Consider the following 18,165-nt stretch of genomic DNA (forward strand, 5'->3'; position numbering starts at 1 on the left):
CTTTATGATGTCATAATGGGTGTTCTTTCTGATGTTGTTGTTGTTGTTGTTGTTGTTGCATGTTTTTCGACCATCCTCCCGTCTCCAAAATCCTTAGAGTCCTCAGCAGAAACACAAAATGTCCGCCCGACCAAACAAAACCCTTTGCCTCAACATGGCCCCTCAGCAGCCTCCTGTGATGCTCACCCACTCATCCACCCATGGCCGTCCTCAGCAGCCTCCTGTGATGCTCACCCACTCATCCACACCTGGCCCATCAGCAGCCTCCTGTGATGCTCACCCTCTCATCCACCCATGGCCGTCCTCAGCAGCCTCCTGTGATGCTCACCCACTCATCCACCCATGGCCGTCCTCAGTTTCCATCGCCCCCCTCTGTTCAGCAGCTGGTGTCCAGAAGCTGCTTGTTCACCACCGCCTCCTTGGCCTCCTTGGCCTCCTTGGCCTTTTTACTCTCTTCTTTCTTCAGCCTGGTCAGCGCTGTCACTTTGGCCTGCGACCTCTTGATCTGAAACACGTCCCATCTCTCCGACAGCAGGCCCTTGTTGAAGATGACGGAGGTGACGCCGGAGGCGACGAGGATGGAGCAGAGAGACGTCAGCATGATGGTGGTACGGAACGGGAAGAACTGGGTCATCACGCCCTCCGCGTCCTTCCTGAACCCAGGGAAGTGGATGACAGGGGGAAGGTTGATGAGGGGTTCCCCACTCAGGATACGGAGGACCAACGCTAGGAGATACCCCACACTGGCACCGTAGCCGTTGGACACCTAGCGGAATGAATGAACCAATCACTAGATAGATGAATAGATACTGTAGATGGATATCACGACATGCAGAATTCACAAATAATCTCTACATACATCCACCACAGGAGGCTGGTGGCACTATAATTGGGGAGGACGTGCTGGTGGTAATGGCTGGAGCGGAATAGGTGGAATGGTATCAAACACACGGATTACAGGTGTTTGATGCAAGTCCATTTGCTCCGATTGGGCCATTATTATGAGCCGTTCTCCCCTCAGCAGCCTCCTGTGATGCTCACCCACTCATCCAGCCCTACCTTGAAGAAGAGGACACAGACAAGCTGTGGGAACATGATTGTGTATGACATGTCGACGCCCACCAGCCAGAAAACCAGGACACTGTTATCCAGGAAGGTCAGGGCCGTCCCCGCCAGGCCACACACCACCACCGAGGTACGGATCACCCACTGCATCTCCCTGTCTGAGGCCTGGAGGAGAGATAGACACAAGATGGAGGCACAGTGGTCAGCACAGATCAAGACAGATACAGGATGGAGGCACAGTGGTCAGCACAGACCAAGACAGATCCAAGATGGAGGCACAGTGGTCAGGCCAGATCCAAAATGGAGACACAGTAGTCAGCACAGATCAAGACAGATCCAAGATGGAGCCACAGTGGTCAGGACAGATCCAAGATGGAGCCACAGTGGTCAGGACAGATCCAAGATGGAGCCACAGTGGTCGGGACAGATCCAAAATGGAGGCACAGTGGTTAGGAGAAACACAATACAGGAAGCGGATGATGCTGTCTGGTCAGAACGAGGATGATGCTGTCTAGTCGGAACGAGGATGATGCTGTCTGGTCAGAACGAGGATGATGCTGTCTGGTCAGAACGAGGATGATGCTGTCTGGTCAGAACGAGGATGATGCTGTCTGGTCAGAAAGAGGATGATGCTGTCTGGTCAGAAAGAGGATGATGCTGTCTGGTCAGAACGAGGATGATGCTGTCTGGTCAGAACGAGGATGATGCTGTCTGGTCAGAAAGAGGACGATGCTGTCTGGTCAGAATGAGGATGATGCTGTCTGGTCAGAACGAGGATGATGCTGTCTGGTCAGAAAGAGAATGATGCTGTCTGGTCAGAAAGAGGATGATGCTGTCTGGTCAGAAAGAGGATGATGCTGTCTGGTCAGAAAGAGGATGATGCAGTCTGGTCAGAAAGAGGACGATGCTGTCTGGACAGAAAGAGGACAATGCTGTCTGGTCAGAAAGAGGACGATGCTGTCTGGTCAGAAAGAGAATGATGCTGTCTGGTCAGAAAGAGGATGATGCTGTCTGGTCAGAAAGAGGATGATGCTGTCTGGTCAGAAAGAGGATGATGCTGTCTGGTCAGAAAGACAATGATGCTGTCTGGACAGAAAGAGGATGATGCTGTCTGGTCAGAAAGAGGATGATGCTGTCTGGTCAACATGTTGTCCTTAGGATTCAACTCACTGCTCCTAGCGTGTCTGTCTGTCTGTCTGTCTGTCAGTCAGTCACTAGGCCCCATTACTTCTCGAAGCCAGCAGTAGGCATGTGTGTGTAATATAGTGGTATGATAATCTGGCAGTAGGTATGTGTGTGGATAATATGTAATTTTGTGATTGGCTGTAAATATCATGCAGCTGCCCACACAACACAAGGTTGTCTATACATAATGCTCTTAACCAATCAAAAGCCCTCGTTTTCAGACCCCCAACAGAGAAAAACAGGAACGAAAAACATGTTTCCCAAGAAACAGTTGAATTCAAAAAATATGAAATCCTCTGTCTCCTAGAACAGCAGGAGGGCCAAATGGAGACGTGTGCGTGTGCGCGTGTTTTCATACAAGTGAGCGTGTCAAAATAGAAGTGCTTGCTACAACAGGATTGCGGTTGTTTTGCCAACAGTCTGTTTTCTGTCTCAATGTATGCTAGTGGTGTTGATGTTTGTCTGAGTTTGGTCATTTGGGGACGTTTCGGTGGTTCTGTGATGTTTTAAGACGACTTGTTGGTGTTTGTGACATTTTAAGAGCCCTTTTAGGATGACTTTCTAACGTCACAATAACGTCATAAAAATAAAAAAAATCCACTGATGGGTTTTGTGACGTCCCCGATGCCGATGACGGAGACGTAGGAGGGGGTGAGGTACTGCAGGGCGATGGGGAGGATGGACCCGGCCTGGCCACGCTCGTATGGGGTTGGAGAACCATAGCTAGTCAGGTTCCAGTCTGAACAACACATAAATAAACATTAGTCATTGGTCCAGTTTGTGAAATAATATTTTTATTTTAGGTTCACAAACCCTCACGGACCCTTTTCTAGTGCAACAACTGGCTGCTGTGTGGCAATTTTGTGCTTGTTGCATAACCTCTAACAAACAGACACTTCCTGTGGAGTTGTACTGTTCTGTCACATACCCTCACTACGGTGTGTGTGTGTGTGTGTGTGTGTTGTGTGTGCTGTGTGTGGTGTGTGTTGTGTGTGTGGTGTGTGTTGTGTGTGTGTGTTGTGTGTGTGTGTTGTGTGTGGTGTGTGGCGTGTGTGTGTGTGTGGTGTGTGGCGCGTGTGTGTGGTGTGTGGTGTGTGGCGCGCGTGTGTGGTGTGTGGCGCGTGTGTGTGGTGTGTGGTGTGTGGCGCGCGTGTGTGGTGTGTGGCGCGTGGCGTGTGCGTGTGTGTGTTACCTGTGGATGCAGCGACAGCCCCCAACCAAGACAGACGGGACGCCCAGCACCAGGCAGAAAGCTGAGGAGGCGAAGCAGGTGACCTGAGCCTGGGTGTAGGACGACGCTGATAGGATCCTCTGGTAGAAGGCCTGATAGGCCAGGCCTCCCAGAGCCTGAGAACACAACATGTCATCACTAACAGGTGCTAAGTGGCATAAACAAATCCACGTCCAGCCACCCGTGTGGGTTTGACATTTTAAAAAGCCTTTAATGAGGCCATTATTAAATTACACCAATGTGCATTGTCCTACGCCTTCATCAAGGTGTCTGTTTTGTCATTTAGAGAATATAGTGAATATATCATTTTAATGTGGTGGGGCACCAGGAGAAACAAAAATACAACTATTTACAAAAATAAACACATTTAGGACATTTCTTTACACCATGATATGTTCTAGTCCATTCCAAGGCAATAACAGACGTATTGTTGAATCAATATAGTGAAAAACCATAGTTTATTTACTGTATTTATATTGAGATGTGGCGGTCTCCCACCCTGGCTTTTTAAAATGTTATTTAATCTTTATTTAACCAGGCAAGTTAGTTAAGAACTAATTCTTATTTTCAATGATGGCCTAGGAACGACAGATTTTTCAATCTTGTCAGCTCTGGGATTTGAACTTGCAACCTTCCGGTTGTTAGTCCAACGCTCTAACCACTAGGCTACCCTGGCGCATAATGACTTTTGTAATTCTTCAACACTAGGACTTCAATATAACATCTTGAGTTGTTCTGTTATTAAATGGAAACATGCTGATCTGAATGTTGTTCCCGGTTTTGATGACACTCCCGGCACATACACATTAAAAGACTGTAGAATGAATGCGCCTTAATTGGCCACACCCCTACGATTGTAATCAGGAAGTGGGATTGCATTCCTCTGCATCGCGGCCACATGGTGAGTCTGCCAACATTTCAAAGAACATTTGTGAACAAGTTAATAAATCTTCCGTATTTTTTAAGAAGTATCAATACTGAAGATATATGTTTCTAATGGTTTTGGGACTAAAAATATGTTTTTTAGGGATGTATATCAGTCCAAAATATAGCTGCTAGTCATATCTTAGCTATGGGGAATCATTTAAAGTCCAAAATAAGTTTAAATTATCAAAACTAAAATGGTCACAATCTAAACAATGTGATTGGTTTTGGTTATGACACTTGATTGTTACTCCAATGGTATTTCTTTACATCGATTTGAAAAACACATCTGCTGTGATAATCTACATTAAACACGTACATGATTATTTGTAGATTTGTTAAGGACAGTCGGGGACATCCGTAAGGTGGCAACATGACTATTTATTAAGGACAGTCAGGGACATCCGTAAGGTGGCAACATTATTATTTATTAAGGACAGTCGGGGACATCCGTAAGGTGGCAACATTATTATTTATTAAGGACAGTCGGGGACATCCGTAAGGTGGCAACATGATTATTTATTAAGGACAGTCGGGGACATCCGTAAGGTGACAACATGATTATTTATTAAGGACAGTCAGGGACATCCGTAAGGTGACAACATGATTATTTAATAAGGACAGTCAGGGACATCCGTAAGGTGGCAACATGATTATTTAATAAGGACAGTCAGGGACATCAGTAAGGTGACAACATTATTATTTATTAAGGACAGTCAGGGACATCCGTAAGGTGGCAACATGATTATTTATTAAGGACAGTCAGGGACATCCGTAAGGTGGCAACATTATTATTTATTAAGGACAGTCGGGGACATCCGTAAGGTGGCAACATTATTATTTATTAAGGACAGTCAGGGGACATCCGTAAGGTGACAACATTATTATTTATTAAGGACAGTCAGGGACATCCGTAAGGTGGCAACATGACTATTTATTAAGGACAGTCAGGGACATCCGTAAGGTGGCAACATGATTATTTATTAAGGACAGTCGGGGACATCCGTAAGGTGACAACATGATTATTTATTAAGGACAGTCAGGGACATCCGTAAGGTGACAACATGATTATTTAATAAGGACAGTCAGGGACATCCGTAAGGTGGCAACATGATTATTTAATAAGGACAGTCAGGGACATCCGTAAGGTGACAACATTATTATTTATTAAGGACAGTCAGGGACATCCGTAAGGTGGCAACATGATTATTTATTAAGGACAGTCAGGGACATCCGTAAGGTGGCAACATTATTATTTATTAAGGACAGTCAGGGACATCCTTAAGGTGGCAACATGATTATTTATTAAGGACAGTCAGGGACATCCGTAAGGTGGCAACATTATTATTTATTAAGGACAGTCAGGGACATCCGTAAGGTGCCAACATGATTATTTAATAAGGACAGTCAGGGACATCCGTAAGGTGGCAACATTATTATTTATTAAGGACAGTCGGGGACATCCGTAAGGAGCCAACATGATTATTTATTAAGGACAGTCAGGGACATCCGTAAGGTGCCAACATGACTATTTATTAAGGACAGTCAGGGACATCCGTAAGGTGCCAACATGATTATTTAATAAGGACAGTCAGGGACATCCGTAAGGTGCCAACATGATTATTTAATAAGGACAGTCAGGGACATCCGTAAGGTGTCAACATGATTATTTAATAAGGACAGTCAGGGACATCCGTAAGGTGGCAACATTATTATTTATTAAGGACAGTCGGGGACATCCGTAAGGTGGCAACATTATTATTTATTAAGGACAGTCGGGGACATCCGTAAGGTGGCAACATGATTTGAAGTACAGCAGAAAGACAGAGATCTTCTCTGAGAACAGAGAGGATAAAAACAGACCCTGTGCGATATCGAGAATATCTGGAAAAAAAGGGAAAGAAATGCTAAAAGAAAGGAAGAAGGGAAAGGTCAAATTAGTTTTGTGGGTTTTTTTTCTGAGAGGGAGAAGAGGTAGATAGAGGTCAAGTCAAAGACAACACAGTGCAGCAGTGAAAATGCACGAAGACGGAGCCAGAGGATCCCAGAGAGGAGAATGTAATGGCACTGCTATACCATGGTGGAGCAGAGGCTCTCTAGAGGAGAATGTAATGGCACGGCTATACCATGGTGGAGCAGAGGCTCTCTAGAGGAGAATGTAATGGCACGGCTATACCATGGTGGAGCAGAGGCTCTCTAGAGGAGAATGTAATGGCACGGCTATACCATGGTGGAGCAGAGGCTCTCTAGAGGAGAATGGAATGGCACAGCTATACCATGGTGGAGCAGGGGCTCTCTAGAGGAGAATGGAATGGCACAGCTATACCATGGTGGAGCAGGGGCTCCCAGAGAGGAGAATGTAATGGCACGGCTATACCATGGTGGAGCAGGGGCTCTCTAGAGGAGAATGGAATGGCACAGCTATACCATGGTGCAGCAGGGGCTCTCTAGTGGAGAATGGAATGGCACAGCTATACCATGGTGCAGCAGGGGCTCTCTAGAGGAGAATGGAATGGCACAGCTATACCATGGTGGAGCAGGGGCTCTCTAGTGGAGAATTCACCTGCCCCTCATGTATATAAAACCATGTGGTTCTCGCACAGCCACATGCAACGGCACAAACGCAACCTCATCAACAACCACAATTGGGAGCAGTGTCATCATCAACATCGACGGCAAGTTAGTGTGTGTACCTACGTCTGTGTGTGTGTGTGTGTGTACCTACGTCTGTGTGTGTGTGTGTGTGTGTACCTACGTCTGTGCGTGTGTTTTCGGTCACTCACCAGGACCATGAAGTCGTCAATCCACTTCCCCGCGTCTCTAAGCTCCAGCTTGCCGACCCAGGGGGCCTGGAACGTCTCGTTGAATGCGGTCAGAGTGATGTCCATGGAGTTTGGGTTGGTCATCATAAATGGCACACAGATCCACTGTGAGAGGAGAGTAGAGGTGAGGGGAGAGGGGGGGGGTGATGCAAGGGTACACATTGGTCCAATGAGGCTGTTTCTTTTTTTAAATCTCAATATCGAATAATTAAGTGCTGTAATTGTTTTCAATGAAAATGGTAAAAAAAAAGAAACAAAAATCACTTCTTAACCAAGAATTGATCTACTGTCTGGAAGTGGTCTGTTATTGTCCGAGAGGTTTGGAACTCTTTCTTATTGGTCTATTAACTCATTTCCCGCTTGGTGATGTCACCAGGCAGGCCAAAACTCCATCCTAGAACAACTAGCAGAAACTTCAGTCGGCTCTTACACTAAAATGGCATTATCATAATTTTCACAATTTCACGGTATTATTCTAGCCTAGTGTGGAAATATATATAAAACACCAGAAAATCTCGATTTGAATGCACTGGGCCTTTAAGTATATTGGCATTTCCTTTCAAATAAAGTTGGATTCGATTCAAAATGGCCGCCTGTCACTCACCAGACTGAGGAAGATGAGGATGAGCTGGATGACATCGGTGTAGGCTACAGAGTAGAGTCCTCCCAGTAGAGTGTAGATGATGGCCACCACAGAGCTGATACAGATGGAGTAGACATAGTGCAGGTCCAGAATCACACTCATAGTGCCACCTGCAGCACACAGGGAGGGCAACGGAACACTGAGCTACGGAACACTGAGCTACGGAACACTCAGAACACTGAGCTGCGGAACACTGAGCTGCGGAACACTGAGCTACGGAACACTGAGCTACGGAACACTCAGAACACTGAGCATCATCAACAATAGAATGTTCACAGACCGTTATCAATTAGCTGATAACCTACTGCTGTATAGATGAACCACTCTGCTTCTCCTTCTGGGGACTAAATGCTGGTTCTAATACTGCATAAATGTATTGCAAATATTAAAGTAATATCATAGAAACAGTGGTGATCCTGGTCAAGTACACTATAATACTTTTCTATTGCTATATACTATTAACAGTACATATTCTAAATGTAACTTTTTTATATACATACAGTTGTTACATACACCTTAGCCAAATACATTTAAACTCAGTTTGTCATAATTCCGGACATTTAATCCTTGTTAAGACTCCCTGTCTTAGGTCAGTTAGGATCACCACTTTATTTTAAGAATGTGAAATGTCAGAATAATAGTAGAGAAAATTATTTATTTCAGCTTTGATTTCTGTCATCACATTCCCAGTGGGTCAGATGTTTACATACATTCAATTAGTATTTGGTAGCATTACCTTTAAATTGTTTAACTTGGGTCAAACGTTTCAGGTAGCCTTCCACAAGCTTCCTACAATAAGTTGGGTGAATTTTGGCCCATTCCTCCTGACAGAGCTGGTGTAACTGAGTTAGGTTTGTAGGCCTCCTTGCTCAGGGCTTTGAGATGGCCACTCCAATACCTTGACTTTGTTGTCCTTAAGCCATTTTGCCACAACTTTGGAAGCATGCTTGGGGTCGTTGTCCATTTGGAAGACCCATTTGCGACCAAGCTTTAAATTCCTGACTGATGTCTTGAGATGTTGCTTCAATATATATCATTTTCCTCCCTCATGATACCATCTCCTGCAGCAAAGCACCCCCACAACATGATGCTGCCACCCCCACAACATGATGCTGCCACCCCCACAACATGATGCTGCCACCCCCGTGCTTCACGGTTGGGATGGTGTTCTTCGGCTTGCAAGCCTCCACCCTTTTTCCTCCAAACATATCAATGGTCATTATGGCCAAACAGTTTCATCATAGCAGAGGACATTTCTCCAAATGTCCGATCTTTGTCCCTATGTGTAGTTGCAAAACGTAGTCTGGCTTTTTATTGAGGTTTTGGAGCAGTGTCTTCTTCCTTGCTGGGCAGCCTTTCAGGTTATGTCGATATAGGACTCGTTTAACTGTGGATGTAGATACTTTTGTACCCGTTTCCTCCAGCATCTCTCCAAGGTCATTTGCTGTTGTTCTGGGACTGATTTGCACTTTTCGTGGTCCCATGGTGTTTATACTTGCGTACTATTGTTTGTACAGATGAACGTGGTACCTTCAGGCGTTTGGAAATTGCTCCCAAGGATGAACCAGACTCGTGGAGGTCTACAGTTTCTTTCCTGATGTCTTGGCTGATTTCTTTTGATTTTTCCTATGATGGCAATCAGAGGCACGGAGTTTGAAGGTAGGCCTTGAAATACATCCACAGGTACACCTCCAATATACTCAAACAATGTCAATTAGCCTATCAGAAGCTTCTAAAGCCATGACAACATTTTCTGGATTTTTCCAAGCTGTTTAAAGGCACAGTCCACTTAGTGTATGTAAATTTCTGACCCACAGGAATTGTGATACAGTGAATTATAAGTTAAATAATCTGTCTGTAAACAATTGTTGTAAAAATGACTTGTGTCATGCACAAAGTAGATGTCCTAACCGACTTGCCAAAACTATAGTTTATTAACAAGATATTTGTGGAGTGGTTGAAAAACTAGTTTTAATGACTCCAGTCTAAGTGTAGGTAAACTAGTTTTAATGACTCCAGTCTAAGTGTAGGTAAACTCGTTTTAATGACTCCAGTCTAAGTGTAGGTAAACTAGTTTTAATGACTCCAGTCTAAGTGTATGTAAACTAGGTTTAATGACTCCAGTCTAAGTGTATGTAAACTAGTTTTAATGACTCCAGTCTAAGTGTATGTAAACTAGTTTTAATGACTCCAGTCTAAGTGTATGTAAACTAGTTTTAATGACTCCAGTCTAAGTGTATGTAAACTAGTTTTAATGACTCCAGTCTAAGTGTAGGTAAACTAGTTTTAATGACTCCGGTCTAAGTGTATGTAAACTAGTTTTAATGACTCCAGTCTAAGTGTAGGTAAACTAGTTTTAATGACTCCAGTCTAAGTGTATGTAAACTAGTTTTAATGACTCCAACCTAAGTGTATGTAAACTAGTTTTAATGACTCCAGTCTAAGTGTAGGTAAACTAGTTTTAATGACTCCAGTCTAAGTGTATGTAAACTAGTTTTAATGACTCCAGTCTAAGTGTATGTAAACTAGTTTTAATGACTCCAGTCTAAGTGTATGTAAACTAGTTTTAATGACTCCAGTCTAAGTGTATGTAAACTAGTTTTAATGACTCCAGTCTAAGTGTATGTAAACTAGTTTTAATGACTCCAGTCTAAGTGTAGGTAAACTAGTTTTAATGACTCCAGTCTAAGTGTATGTAAACTAGTTTTAATGACTCCAGTCTAAGTGTAGGTAAACTAGTTTTAATGACTCCAGTCTAAGTGTATGTAAACTAGTTTTAATGACTCCAGTCTAAGTGTATGTAAACTAGTTTTAATGACTCCAGTCTAAGTGTATGTAAACTAGTTTTAATGACTCCAGTCTAAGTGTATGTAAACTAGTTTTAATGACTCCAGTCTAAGTGTATGTAAACTAGTTTTAATGACTCCAGTCTAAGTGTATGTAAACTAGTTTTAATGACTCCAGTCTAAGTGTATGTAAACTAGTTTTAATGACTCCAGTCTAAGTGTAGGTAAACTAGTTTTAATGACTCCAGTCTAAGTGTATGTAAACTAGTTTTAATGACTCCATTCTAAGTGTAGGTAAACTAGTTTTAATGACTCCAGTCTAAGTGTAGGTAAACTAGTTTTAATGACTCCAGTCTAAGTGTATGTAAACTAGTTTTAATGACTCCAGTCTAAGTGTAGGTAAACTAGTCTTAATGACTACAGTCTAAGTGTATGTAAACTAGTGTTAATGACTCCAGTCTAAGTTTATGTAAACTAGTTTTAATGACTCCAGTCTAAGTGTAGGTAAACTAGTTTTAATGACTCCAGTCTAAGTGTATGTAAATTAGTTTTAATGACTCCAGTCTAAGTGTATGTAAACTAATTTTAATGACTCCAGTCTAAGTGTAGGTAAACTAGTTTTAATGACTCCAGTCTAAGTGTATGTAAACTAGTTTTAATGACTCCAGTCTAAGTGTAGGTAAACTAGTTTTAATGACTCCAACCTAAGTGTATGTAAACTAGTTTTAATGACTCCAGTCTAAGTGTATGTAAACTAGTTTTAATGACTCCAGTCTAAGTGTATGTAAACTAGTTTTAATGACTCCAGTCTAAGTGTATGTAAACTAGTTTTAATGACTCCAGTCTAAGTGTAGGTAAACTAGTTTTAATGACTCCAGTCTAAGTGTAGGTAAACTAGTTTTAATGACTCCAGTCTAAGTGTATGTAAACTAGTTTTAATGACTCCAGTCTAAGTGTAGGTAAACTAGTTTTAATGACTCCAACCTAAGTGTATGTAAACTAGTTTTAATGACTCCAACCTAAGTGTATGTAAACTCCCGACTTCAACTGTACATACTGTCTGTCCATTGATGGCATTTTGTTCAGTTTAGATCAGCAATGGGTTCTAGCCTCGACCTAAGCAGGGCAGGGTCTGTTTCAAACCTTGAAGCAACCAAAGAGCAATGGTCAAGCAACAGGCCTGCCAAAAATGTATATTTTTTAGAACCGAAGAAAGCAAAACTGCTCATATCGGAAGAAGCCTACTGAGTCTCTGAGTTGCTTCTCTCACTCGAAGATTCATCATAAATCACCATCATCAGGTTACATCATAACTATTAAGAACTAAGGAACTAAAGAATATTAAATAATAATAATAATAATAATAATAATGCACAACAAATATAAAAATAAAAAAATAGAGAAAATAATGAATCAATCAATAAGTAGATAAACATGAGTAAATCCAGGTCTACCTCCCTCCAATCAGGGCCAGGGTCAGCTCGGCCCCGCCCAGCTCGGCCCCGCACAGCTCGGCCCCGCCCAGCTCGGCCCCGCCCCCCCCCCCAGCTCGGCCCCGCCCCGCCCCGCCCGCCTGGCCAAGACGCACCTACGTCCTTAAACAGAAAAGTGTCAGATCGCCACATCGCTGACTACTAGGTTTTTCAGCCTGCCTGTGACCTTTTGACCTCTGCTCTTGACCTTTGACTTGAACTTCACCCCGTATATTTAAATGTTTGACCACTGATGTCGAGGAGTATCTATTTTTTTATATTTTCTTTAGCCCCTTCAGAGATTGTGTGTGTGTGTGTGTGTGTGTGTGTGTGTGTGTGTGTCGAGGGTTGGAGAACATACTGTACTGCAGGACCAGTTGGTTACCTAGGCAACATTCAAACGTTGTATCAGTTGGTCATTCTTGGTCCACAATAAAACATTGAATCAGTTGGTTACCTAGGCTGACCAGCGTCCTAGCGACCCACAGGACGTCTGCAATGAGCGCTGGGAAGATGAGCAGGCTGCTCAGGACGTTGCCATACTTTATCTGGAACGGATCCATCATTGTCACGTACTTGTTTTCCCTCATTGGCTTGGCGAAGAAAAAACCACCTGCGTCAGAAAAGAGAGAAAAGAGAGAGAGGAGTATGGGGATGGAGGGGGGAGAGAGAGGAGTATGGAGGGGGGAGAGAGAGGAGGAGGAGGATAGAGGGGAGAGAGAGGAGGAGGGGGATGGAGGGGGGAGAGAGAGGAGGAGGGGGATGGAGGGGGGAGAGAGAGGAAGAGGGGGATGGAGGGGGGAGAGAGAGGAAGCGAGGGATGGAGGGGGGAGAGAGAGGAAGAGGGGGATGGAGGGGGGAGAGAGAGGAAGAGGGGACGGAGGGGGAGGGAGAGGAGGGATAATAAAACATAGGAAACTGAAAACAAACAGGTGACCTCTGATTACACAACACCTGTTTCTGTTATTGCCAGCCGAGTGGATAAACAATGGATCCAAACAACACCAAGGGGATCATGTTACGTTTCCTGATTTCCAATCAAAGCTACGCTTGACAAAACGCTAAACACACACACACACACACACACACACACACACACACACACACACACACACACACACACACACACACACACACACACACACACACACACACACACACACCCCACCACTCACCCCATAGCCCATAACTATGACAAATCATTTCCCTCTCACTTTACGACTGTGTTCTTTTGTTGGTTACGTGCAGGACAGCTGTTTCATTCGTGTGTGTGTGTGTGTGCGTGTGTGTGTGTGTGTGTGTGTGTGTGTGTGTGTGTGTTTAGCGTTTTGTCAATCGTAGCTTTGATTGGAAATCAGGAAACGTAACATGGTCCCCTTGGTGTTGTTTGGATCCATTGTTTATCCATTCTGCTCTAGCGATGCAGTTACACAAAAATCACGTCCAAATGGCACCCTATTCCCTGACCCATAGGGGAATAGGGCTCTGGTCTAAAGTAGTGCACTATATAGGGAATAGGGCTCTGGTCTAAAGTAGTGCACTATATAGGGAATAGGGCTCTGGTCTAAAGTAGTGCACTATATATGGAATAGGGCTCTGGTCTAAAGTAGTGCACTATATAGGGAATAGGGCTCTGGTCTAAAGTAGTGCACTATATAGGGAATAGGGCTCTGGTCTAAAGTAGTGCACCAAATAGGGAATAGGGCTCTGGTCTAAAGTAGTGCACTATACAGGGAATAGGGCTCTGGTCTAAAGTAGTTCACTATATAGGGAATAGGGCCCTGGTCTAAAGTAGTGCACTATATAGGGAATAGGGCCTGGTCTAAAGTAGTGCACTATATAGGGAATAGGGCTCTGGTCTAAAGTAGTGCACTATATAGGAAATAGGGCTCTGGTCTAAAGTAGTGCACTATATAGGGAATAGGGCTCGGGTCTAAAGTAGTGCACTATATAGGGAATAGGTCCCTGGTCTAAAGTAGTGCACTATATAGGGAATAGGGCCTGGTCTAAAGTAGTGCACTATATAGGGAATAGGGCTCTGGTCTAAAGTAGTGCACTATATAGGGAATAGGGCTCTGGTCTAAAGTAGTGCACTATATAGGGAATAGGGCCCTGGTCTAAAGTAGTGCACTATATCGGGAATAGGGCCCTGGTCAACAGTAGTGCACTATATAGGGAATAGGGCCCTGGTCTAAAGTAGTGCACTATATAGGGAATAGGGCTCTGGTCTAAAGTAGTGCACTATATAGGGAATAGGGCTCTGGTCTAAAGTAGTGCACTATATAGGGAATAGGGCTCTCGTCAACAGTAGTACACTATATAGAGAATAGGGCTCTGGTCAACAGTAGTACATTATATATTAGTGCACTATATGTGTGTATCAAGAATGGTCCACCACCTAAAGGACATCCTATCGGCCCTGGTCAAACTACACCCTACTCCCCTATGGGCCCTGGTCAAACTACACCCTACTCCCTATATAGTGCACTACTTTAGACCAGAGCCCTATTCCCTATAAAGTGCACTACTTTAGACCAGAGTGCCGCAGTCGATAAGGGCAGAGAACCTTAGCTTTAGTACCTCACTCTACTGTTTCATAACACATATCCTGTTTCGGCCTGCTGAGCACGTTTCCAGATGACCTCATAGCACACAGGTGTGTTTATAACTGTGTTACTGGGTAACAGAAGGGTTAGTGCTAGAGTGGATCAGGTGAAGGTACGTCTAAAATTGGGCCCCTCTTCCGTATATACAGCTCATATCAGCTATTAGTACCAGGATCAGACCGTGGGGTTAGAGGTTAGAGGTCATATGACTCACCCAGGAAGAAGGTGAGTACGTAGGGGACTGGCATCAGAGCCCAGACCAGACCCAGGGTAGGGTTGTAGACAGCCTCCGCTATACCCAGGATAAACCCTCCTCCAACCCACGTAGCTGTAGGGAGGAGAGGGGGAGAGGGGGAGAAGGGAGGGAGGGAGGGAGGGAAAGAGAGGGAGGGAGGGAGGGAGGGGGAGAGGGAAAGAGAGGGAGGGAGGGAGGGAGAGAGAGAGAGGGAAAGAGGGAAAGAGAGAAAGAGCGAGATAGAGAGAGAGAAACACACATAAACATGGGCCAATACATACCAATGCAGCAACACCTACTTCTGAGAGTCCCACTGTAGACGCTCAACTAACTATCAACAAGCTGTCAACAGATGTTTAGTGGCGTCCAGTAGGCATGCAGTCGAAAGACATCTGATATTCAACACTTGCCCCAGTGCTCGTAAACAGATATGCAGTTGACCCATTGGTTGTTGATATTTGTGTAAAAGCTCTCAGAATAAACTGATCCTTCATGTCTTTTCTATTTCTATGCTGCAATCTCCTTCCCTCTCTCATTTCCTCCCTCTTTCCCTCCCTCCCTCTTTCCCTCCTTCTCTCCCTCTTTCCCTCCCTCCCTCTTTCCCTCCCTCTCTCCTTCCCTCCTTCCCTCCCTTCCTCTTTCCCTCCATCCCACCAATCAGTGTGATGATTCCGACCAGTATATTGAAGAAACTTGTCAGGTTTATGGTAACAGTAAACCCCACTCTGTTTGGGCATGGTCTCTACAAGCCCCAATCTGATTGGCTGCTTACCAGTCAGAGTGAAGATCCCCACCAACAGGTTGATGTTGCGTCCGGCGAGCAGCGTGATCTCCATCCCGTCCGACCCGGTACACTTCCTCTCCACCTTCTTGGAGCGCATCGAGGCCCAGATCCCCGTGCCTAGGATCAGCAAGTAGAAGATCGCCATGACGATCAGGCCCGGAACGTTCAGAGACATTTTAACCTTGTTCTCCTTCCTCTTCTCACCGAAGCAAATGATTGTTCAATGAGAGAGAGAGAGAGAGAGAGAGAGAGAGAGAGAGAGAGAGAGAGAGAGAGAGAGAGAGAGAGAGAGAGAGAGAGAGAGAGAGAGAGAGAGAGAGAGAGAGAGAGAGAGAGAGAGAGAGAGAGAGAGAGAGAGAGAGAGAGAGAGATATCTGTAAACAAAGGAAAAAGGACAAAGAAAGACGAAGGTTTCATGCATTGGGGGAGATGTACATACAGTGAATGTACATCAGGCTTGCCCATCCCTCCTCTCTACTGCAGCCTCTGCAGGATCCCTAGCTCTCCAGGAGGACGGTTGGCCTGGACGGGGTTAGGGCTCAATTCCATTACAATTACAGTCAATTCCAGAAGTAAAGTCCATTCCAATTCCAAATATTCAGAGTTGAAAAGCATTGAAGATAATTGGAATTGTAATTTCAGGGTACTTCCTGAATGGACTGTAGTTGAAATGGAATGGAGCCCAACCCTGAGTTGACCATTCCTGCTGTACACTACCATGCAAACAGCAGAGAAGACAGGATCAAAGAAAGGAAGGGAAAGTTCAGAATATACATATAGATACATAGATATACTATAGGAACACTTCCAATAATCTGTACAACAGGGGGGTGGGGCTGAGGGAGGGTAACAGAGGGGGGTGTTGGGGTGGGGCTGAGGGAGGGTAACAGAGGGGGGTGTTGGGATGGGGCTGAGGGAGGGTAGGCAGAGGGGGGTGTTGGGATGGGGCTGAGGGAGGGTAGGCAGAGGGGGGCGTTGGGATGGGGCTGAGGGAGGGTAGGCAGAGGGGGGTGTTGGGATGGGGCTGAGGGAGGGTAAGCAGAGGGGGGTGTTGGGATGGGGCTGAGGGAGGGTAAGCAGAGGGGGGTGTTGGGATGGGGCTGAGGGAGGGTAAGCAGAGGGGGGTGTTGGGATGGGGCTGAGGGAGGGTAACAGAGGGGGGTGTTGGGATGGGGCTGAGGGAGGGTAGGCAGAGGGTGGTGTTGGGATGGGGCTGAGGGAGGGTAACAGAGGGGGGTGTTGGGATGGGGCTGAGGGAGGGTAACAGAGGGGGGTGTTGGGATGGGGCTGAGGGAGGGTAACAGAGGGGGTGTTGGGGTGGGGCTGAGGGAGGGTAACAGAGGGGGGTGTTGGGATGGGGCTGAGGGAGGGTAAGCAGAGGGGGTGTTGGGATGGGGCTGAGGGAGGGTAGGCAGAGGGGGGCGTTGGGATGGGGCTGAGGGAGGGTAACAGAGGGGGGTGTTGGGATGGGGCTGAGGGAGGGTAAGCAGAGGGGGGCGTTGGGATGGGGCTGAGGGAGGGTAACAGAGGGGGGTGTTGGGATGGGGCTGAGGGAGGGTAAGCAGAGGGGGGAGTTGCACAAATAGAACTGACATCTTAACAGAACCACATGACAACATAGTTGATCGCTGAGGAACATTCACCACGTGCATACTGTCAAGCTCAATTACAATAAACAAACAGCTAATAAATAAACAAGGAACTCAACGACAGGAAGCCAGTCCATGATCAGCTGATACAGGGACAAGGAGGAGAGGAAGTGGAGAGAAAGAAAGAAAGGATGTAGGAAGAACACAAATACAAAAGCTATTTACTCTGAAGTCAGACTGGTCATGGAGGGGGGGGGGGGGTGAAGGATGGAGTGGGGGGGGGTGAAGGATGGAGTGGAGGGCGCTGACTGGTCATGGAGGGGGTGGGGGGGGGGGGTGAAGGATGGAGTGGGGGGGTGAAGGATGGAGTGGGGGGGGTGAAGGAGGGAGTGGGGGGGGTGAAGGATGGAGTGGGGGGGTGAAGGAGGGAGTGGGGGGGGTGAAGGAGGGAGTGGGGGGGGTGAAGGATGGAGTGGGGGGGTGAAGGAGGGAGTGGGGGGGGGTGAAGGAGGGAGTGGGGGGGTGAAGGAGGGAGTGGGGGGGGTGTAGGAGGGAGTGGAGGGCGTAAAGGAGGGAGTGGGGGGGTGGGGGCGTGAAGGAGGGAGTGGGGGGGGGGTGAAAGATGGAGTGGGGGGGGGTGAAGGATGGAGTGGGGGGGGGTGAAGGATGGAGTGGAGGGCGCTGACTGGTCATGGAGGGGGTGGGGGGGTGAAGGATGGAGTGGGGGGGGGTGAAGGATGGAGTGGGGGGGGTGAAGGAGGGAGTGGGGGGGTGAAGGAGGGAGTGGGGGGGGGTGTAGGAGGGAGTGGAGGGCGTAAAGGAG

At 46.0% G+C, this 18,165-nt stretch overlaps 1 pseudogene; it reads right to left on the reverse strand.

Annotated features, from left to right (window-relative positions):
• Positions 1 to 285: 285 nt before the first annotated feature.
• On the reverse strand, positions 286 to 16,017 carry LOC139393735 (high affinity choline transporter 1-like; annotated as a pseudogene).
• Between the last annotated feature and the right edge of the window lie 2,148 nt (positions 16,018 to 18,165).

Source organism: Oncorhynchus clarkii, unplaced genomic scaffold (assembly GCF_045791955.1).
Source record: "Oncorhynchus clarkii lewisi isolate Uvic-CL-2024 unplaced genomic scaffold, UVic_Ocla_1.0 unplaced_contig_5668_pilon_pilon, whole genome shotgun sequence".
NCBI classification, from domain to species: Eukaryota; Metazoa; Chordata; class Actinopteri; order Salmoniformes; family Salmonidae; genus Oncorhynchus; species Oncorhynchus clarkii.